Source organism: Pongo pygmaeus, chromosome Y (genome assembly GCF_028885625.2).
Source record: "Pongo pygmaeus isolate AG05252 chromosome Y, NHGRI_mPonPyg2-v2.0_pri, whole genome shotgun sequence".
NCBI classification, from domain to species: Eukaryota; Metazoa; Chordata; class Mammalia; order Primates; family Hominidae; genus Pongo; species Pongo pygmaeus.
Window position 1 is genome coordinate 39,103,631 of NC_072397.2, and position 8,006 is coordinate 39,111,636.

At 40.4% G+C, this 8,006-nt stretch overlaps 1 pseudogene; it reads left to right on the forward strand.

The window, feature by feature from the left end:
• The first annotated feature begins 363 nt into the window (after nucleotides 1–363).
• Nucleotides 364–6,340, forward strand: LOC129025778 (adenylate kinase isoenzyme 6-like; annotated as a pseudogene).
• The last annotated feature ends 1,666 nt before the right edge of the window (nucleotides 6,341–8,006 follow it).

Genomic DNA, 8,006 nt, shown 5'->3' on the forward strand with positions numbered 1-8,006 from the left:
CCCTCATTGTCTGCAGCTCCTTCTTTCAGTCCTGGGACCATAGAGGGACCAGGGTGGGAGGCAAAGGCTCAGCCTGTGCCCCACAATGTGCTCTTAGAAGTCTCCTTTTTCTTTCTTTCTTCTTCTTTTTTTTTTTCCAAATGGAGGAGAAGTCTCTTTTGTTACCTCCCTATGGACAACCTCAAATTTCCAAATGAAAAGACCCAGCATGGAGCCTCCAGGAAAGTGCACAGAATTCTGTCTAGTACTCAGTAGGCAGGGGTTTCCCACTGAGGGCAGGATCAGTCTGCATGACCCTGTTCAGGAATGTTCTCCTCATAGTACAGCCTCAAGGTGTAGGCATTCTCTGTGTGCACACGGTCCATGGCAGCCTCTGCCTGGGGAGCCATCCAGCTGCACACGTGCAATGAAGCAGTGATCTGGGTGAGTGTGTGGTTCTGGACCTCATGACAATCAGGGGAGAGGGAGACACAGAGCCCACTGGGCCCAGAACACTGCCATAGGCTACTTTTCTGAGACTTCCATCTGCTCTAGAATGTTCTTGCCCTGATAATCTGCCCTGAGGTCAGATAGAAGCAAATTGCCACCACTCCTGTGGATGCCCCCTGTCATACTGACAGCTCCCTAGAGGGAACTCAAGCAGTGGGGGCAGATTGTTTGGGTGGAAACTCTGGAGTTTTGGCTGGCTGGTTCATCCAGTAAGCCCCTGGAACATGACACAGGTCAGGGGGAGATGAAACAGTGACATTACATTTTATTTTATTTTATATTTTATTCTATTTTATTTCATCCTATTCTATTCTATTCTATTCTATTCTATTCTATTCTATTCTATTCTATTCTATTCTATTCTATTCTATTCTATTATTTTTTGCGAAGAAATCTCACTCTGTCACCCAAATTGGAGTGAATCAACATGATTTCAGCTCACTGCAACCTTCACCCACTGGATTCAAGGAATTCTTCTGCCTCAGCCTCTGAGCAGCTGGGACTACAGGCATGCATCACCACACCCAGCTAATTTTTGCATTCTTAGTAGAGGTGGAGTTTCATTGTATTGGCCAGGCTGATATTAAGCTCCTGACCTTGTGATCTGCCCACATTGGCCTTCCAAAGTTTTGGGATTACAGGCATGAGACACCATGCCTGGCAGCCTTACCTTTTCTTTCTTGGCATGACAAAGTGTTTTGTGAAGTTCAGGCTGTGGTACTTGAGCAGCTTCAGTGGCGAATGGCTTAGGAAGCAAGGGCTAGTGGGCTTGGGGTTGAGCAATAGGCTGTAGGCCTACAAGGAGGAAGTGGGCACTGAGCAAGTGCCCTGGATGTCTGTCCACAGACCCAGAAAAAATGACATCCCAGGAGTTTGTAGGGAGCTGGCAGAGACTTACTGGATCCAGTAAAAGCCCCATGCGGATGCAGTGATGGGGCACTTCTTGTCCTAATCTGTAATTACAAAGAGGTACATGAAATCCCTTTGCATCTTGCAGTTTCCAGGAAGTGGTTTCCAGATGCTCATGCTAATTACTTTTAGGCACTGAAAACGCTTCAAGAATGGTCAAGCAGAAATAAGGTCTTCATTTCACTTAGGACCCTCTTCTTTGCTCCCTTTGGGAGTTCCACCTTCCAATCTTGGCTCTGGAGACACCATGGTACCTCCTGGGTCCCTGGCAAGATGTACGCAGGTGGCACACTGTCAGTGAGGCTCATCTGCAAGCCATTCTTTCACTTCCTACTGTTTGAGGGACTCAAGGCTGGTAGTCAGCACAGGGCCACCCAAGACCAGATCTCTCCACCTAAATTTGACCCTGGTTTGAGTGCCTCTAGGCCAGACCCCTCCAGGTGGGAAAACCTGGTCCTCAGCCTCTGGCCTCCATGCTCCCCATCCCTCTTTTCAATCCTGGCCCCAATGTCTCCCCCACCTCTCAGGTCATTGGAGAAGATACTCGGGAAAAACAAGCAGCTTTAGTCAGCCCTGCTAAAGTTGGCAGATGGGCCCAGGCTCTTAAGCTGCTCTTGGGAGCGGCTCAAGTGGAAGCAGGCCTTGAATAGTGTGTGTAGTTCTTTCAAGGAGAGGGAAGTAGGATGTTACCAGTGCCCTGTACCCTAAAACATCGCATCTAGCACAGAAAATAGTTTGCAAGATGCTCTCGTGGGTGATTTCAATTTTCAACTTTAGGCTTCCATTTTCAAATTCCATAATGAACACATTAGGTGGGGTTCTAATTTCAACACACACACACACTCACACAGACACACACTCCTGTCTGCTAGTGGGCAGAGATCCTTTCTTACAAAGAATCTTCTGACAAATGCCTCTGAATCACATGTGGGTCTTGAAGAGCTGACAAGGCTAACTGCTTTTTATTCACTAGTGTCTTGGGTAGATGGAGCATTTAGAGCTGCCTTTTTGGGCAGCCCTAATGCAGGGGTGTGCTGAGGACTCCCCAGGGCCTCCAAATTCAGGACTATCTTCCAGTTTGTGTTTCACTGAATTTTAATGGTGGCTGTTTTGGGAAAGAGGAAAGGTTCTGTGATCAACTATGGGCACCATTGAGCTACAAATCTTTTCCACACTTCCTCTTAGCAAGCAGGTAGACCCTGGGAACATGAGTGGCTTTTCCCCAGGGAACATGAGTACATGAGAGATTTTGCTTTACAACCAGGTGAATCTCACCACAGCAGTTGGTGCTGTACTGGGCAGATTTCCCCACTCAAATACTGTGGATCTTTTTAAGTTTTTTGTATTTCTTTTTTCCGCAAGACATCATTTATCTTTATAGAATTTGATTGGGCTTATATGAAGGCTGGCTTGATACTGCCTGATTTTTTTAGAATCACAACTCCGCTCTTTAACTTGTGGGCTATGAAGTTATAAGGTGTTGGTGTGACAGGCTGAGAAGCAGGCGTGTGCTCCAATCCTACATTCATATGCTTATCTGTGACACAAGACATCCAAGGATTGGGGAAGTCCTGCCTGGCCCTTCTTTTGGGGTCCCTCCTCTAGGCAGTCTACCCAACTTCCAATCCAGCCTTCCTTCATACACAGCCCTGAGACCTCCTCCATCTCCTCACTGTTTTGCAGCCCTGGGAAGTGGTTTGGCGTGTTTCTGTCCAGGTGCAGTGAGAAGCAAGTGCAGTGACACATTTTTTCATGGACCATCAGCACTGGCTAAATCTCCTGCAACATCTCCCTAAGGGACACCTGCAGGAAGATGGTCCCAACAACTCTGATGAGAAACCACATGGCTGGAAGAAAAGACTTACCATTTCCCCAGCCCAAAGCCCGGAGAATCTTTCCCAAAATTCTCAGGTTTCCACTTTTTGAATATTTAATTCTTTTTAGAATCCCAGGCCCCCTCTATAGATGCCATGCCTACCTACACCTGTCTGTGTGTGCAGAATAGAGCCTGTCCACACTGACTATTCCTCCAGACCAAGAAAAATCCCTATGCAGAGTAGGGGGAGATGGAAAAACTAAGGGAGACAAAATGGCAGGTTTACCTCATCCCTCGCCCAGTGCTAAGGTCCCCAGGGCAAACAGCTTTTGCCTTCAAATTCAAGTTAACAGCATACAAAATATATTCATTTTTACTTTCCCCACTCTCTTACTAATGTTACAAATTATGTCACTATATATTGTGTATATTTTCACAGAGATTTAAGAATTTAATACACCATTTTTATTACAATAGCAAATTTTGTATCAGTGTATATACTTATATTTAATAGAGAGCTTTATATTTTCATATGGTTTTATGATGCTGTCCAGCATCATTTAATGTTTCAACATAATTGACTATCATATGCATTTTTTCTAGGGTTATTTTAGTAGTAAGCAACATTAGATTTTTTATTTTAAACTTAAAAATGTTTTATTTTTTCTAATTTTTGAAGTACAGTGTTTTCCAGATCAATTATTCTTGGTTACTATTATTTTTGTTTCATCACAGAAACGTGTAAGGTTCTCAGAATCTCCTCTTTTCCTTCCAAATAACATTTATGTCATTTTCTTCCTATATTCTTTTTATAAGACTCTTCTCTGAATATATTGGTCTACTTGATGTTGTCCAGTAAGTCTCATATTTCACACTCATTTTTTTCCATTTTTTTCAAAAACTAGTTTCCAGGCCTAAATATTTGTGAATAATATATGTTTAATTTTCTGAATCTTTTTTTGATCCATTTTTTGCTGTTGTGTCTCTGTAGTGAATTTGTAAATGCCAGTTATTGGATCCTTCAATGCCACAGTTTCTGTTGGGTTCTTAGAAAAAGGTTTCATATCTTTGTTGATATCACATTTTGGTCATTTATTATTTTTAAATGTTATTCAATTGTTTATTTTTGTTTTATTTTTGTTCACTGAGAACTTTTAATTGTTTTCAATTCTTTATCACATATGCAAAAATCTTCATTACTTAAGAGTCAATTTCTGGATATTTATTTTGTTTCTTCCAGTGAAGTGTATTTCCAAAATTCTTCGTATGACTTGTAATTTTTTCATAAGATCTGGAAAATTATACAATGTCCATCAAATCTAGCATTTAAAGCCTGCCATGGCTGGGCACAGTAGCTCAGGCCTGTTATCCCAGCACTTTGGGGGACCAAGACATGAAGATACTCGAGGCCAGGATTTTGAGACCAGGCTGGCTAACATAGCAAAACCCGTCTCTACTGAAAATACAAAAAAAATTAGCTGAGTATTGTGGTGTGCAACTCTCATCCCAGCCATTAAGGAGACTGAGACAAGAGAATCGCTTGAACCCATGTGACGGAAGTTGCAGTGAGCTGAGATTGCTCCACTGCACTCCAGCCTGGGCTACACAGCAAAATTCTTTCTCAAAAATAAATAAATAAATAAATAAATAAACTGCCTTAGTAAAGGGGGATATTAACAGCAGTCATCCAGGCTATAGATTCTGGGGGCTTCACAGATGCATTCTCAGGTATTTCTTCTCTGAATCTGTGTGTATTTCTCAGTTAAATATAATTTGTTTCATTGTTTTTAGATTGATTACCTATTTTCTTCCCCAGTTGACTCTCTGTGGTATTGCAGCTTCTCTAGTGCTGCAATTTCCTTTCTTCTCATCAGACACAACTGTTATCTGTATGACTCCATCATGTCCTTCAGCACTCCATGTCTATTCATTAGGCAATCTCTTGAAAGGAAAAACATTTCAACACATACACTACAGCTTTAATTCTTTCCTGAGGAAGACGCTGGGAGTTGGGCATATTCTGGTGAGCCCAATTACTATTGTGGGGAAAAAAAAAAAAAACTCTGGTGGATAGTCTGTAGCAAAGAAAAAATTCCTGCATTGTGAAAAGAGAGGAGGCAACAGCCATATACAAAGCAAGGTAAAAATAAACGAGCAGGTAACCCATAGGAGAGGTCCAAAGGTCACAGAGAAAGCAAGAGTTTAAATATGGTTTGGTCATCTCTGTTCTAATGGAAATTGTTTTAGAAAAGCCTAATTTTATTTTTCTTGCTGTCACAGAGAAACATGTTCCTGTCCCATGCTTACTATGCTCTTCAATATTCTACGGCTTCCTTTCTCCCTCCCAGAATCTTCCAGTGCATTCACACTGAAAACAAAAGTCCTCCCAGAATCTGTAAGAATCTACATGATCTGACTAGATTTCATTAGTTTTGGGAACTGGGGAAATATGCACACATTTCTGGAGACCTCTATGTTATGCAATTTTTAAATAAATATGTGGTTTCTCAAGTCAAAAATGTGTGAAGGGAGTTGTGGAGGTATTGAGAGGCATCAGGATTTGTTTTAGAAATTCCAAGAACAGTAGTGCAAAGGACATGTGAACAAGGCACTCGGTGCCATCACAGCAAGCCATCATTGCTTCTCAGCATCCTGCTCACCAGTACCCCAGGGGTTGGAAGAACCTTACTAGGCACAGAACTTGCATCAATATCAGGACTGAAATACATTAATGTGGGTGATTTATCTTGAGAAGAGCAATTGTATGATGGCTATGATGAAGAGTATGATTGTCCCATTTTAGATGAAGACAGAGTAGTTGATGAGTTAGATAACCAAATGAGAGAAGGTGGAGTTATTGTTGATTACCACGGTTTTGATTTCTTCCTTAAATGCTGGTTTCATGTAGTTTTTGTGCTGAGGACAGATACCAATGTATTGTATGAAAGACTTGAAACAAGGGGTTATAATAAGAAGACTCTAACAGACAATATTCAGTGTGAGATTATTCAGGTTCTTTATGAAGAAGCCACAACATCCCACAAGGAAGAAATCATGCATCAGTTGCCCTGCAATATACCAGAAGATCCAGAAAATAATGTAGATCAGATTGGCTGGGTGCAGTAGCTAACGCCTGTAATCCTGGCACTTTGGGAGGCCAAGGTGTGTGGATCACGAGGTCAAGAGATCAAGACTATCCTGGCTAACACGGTGTAACTCCATCTCTAGTGAAAATACAAAAAAAAAAAAAAAATTAGCCGGGGCATGGTGGTGGGTGCCTGTAGACCTGGCTTCTCAGGAGGCTGAAGCAGGAGAATGGCGTGAACCTGGGATGTGTAGCTTGCGGTGAGCTGAGATCGCACAATTGCAATCCAGCCTGGGCAACTGAGTGAGACTCCATCTCAAAAGAAATAAAAATAAATAAATAAATAAATAAATAATTAATTAAGAAAATAATCTAGATCAGATCTAGAAATGTATTAACAGTGGATCAAATATCATAACTCTTGACTTATAAGGCCAGCTACTTTATAATGATTCTTGTTGATATTACTCTGCCGACATCATACAAATTGTTCAAGTATCAGTAACACTTTATTCAAATCATGTGCAGGAGTAGCAGGTGGATAGTATAGAGGTTTATGCCTGTGTTTCTTTTCCTCCATGAGAAACCCAAACACCTGAAATATAATGAATATAGTATTATTAAGGATTGAGACAAAAACTGTACTTTTACAACAAATCGCTAAGGAATAAATAAATCTGACAAAATGGGTGGATATGTTTTAAGTTTATTACAGAAAAAATGCAGATGATCTCTTAAAATAAAACTAAAGACTAAAGAGAAAGCATCAGAGTATTCCTTTTTTCTTTCTATAAATCAGAAAATTAGGGAAGTGTCGTACTCTGTACAAAATTTAAAAGGTACAAAAGAACATATTGAAAAGTTAGGTCTCCCTTCCAGACCACAATATCCACAGGCACTCCAGGATCCTTCGCTTTAGGAAATAATGTTACTGGTTCCCCGTATGTCTTTTGAGAGGTTTTATGCCTGGATAGTGTATATATATATGTGTGTATAATTTTTTTAAGAATATAGTAGTACATTGCACACACTATTCTGTATCTCTCTTTTTTTACTTAATATATTTGGAGATTATATCATATCAGTACAGAACTCCCTGTTTTCTTTTTTTTTTAGCTGAGATATACATATCATACAATAAAATTTACAATTTTGATGTGTATATTCAGAACTGGATATGGTGGTTTATGCCTGTAATCCCAGTAGCTGGGGAGGCTGAGGTGGAGAATTGCTTGAGGCAGGAATTCAAGAACAGCCTAGGCAACATAGTGAGACCTTAGACTCTACAAACAAACATAAATGAAATATATAATCCATTGGTTTTTAGCTTACTAATAAGGTTATGACTGTCACCACTGTGGGGAGGCAGTGATGATAAAGGAAAATCCTATATGCTTTAGCAGTCACACTCTATTCTTTCCTCCTCATCCCTTTGCAATTACTAGTCTGCTTTCTGTCTCTATGGATTTGCATATTCTGGATATTTCATATAAATGGGATTATACGATAAAAAAAGAAATTCCAGGAACACCAGAGAGAGACGACACATGTTTTCTGCTTTATAATTTCACATCCTATGAAGGTTTAAAACATAATTCTACCAAAAAATTGATGGAAAACCTTTATGTACAAAAGTATCTTGTTAAATAGAAGAAAATTATTTTATGGAGAATTCTTTTTTCTTATCAGGACCTAATCTTAAAAATT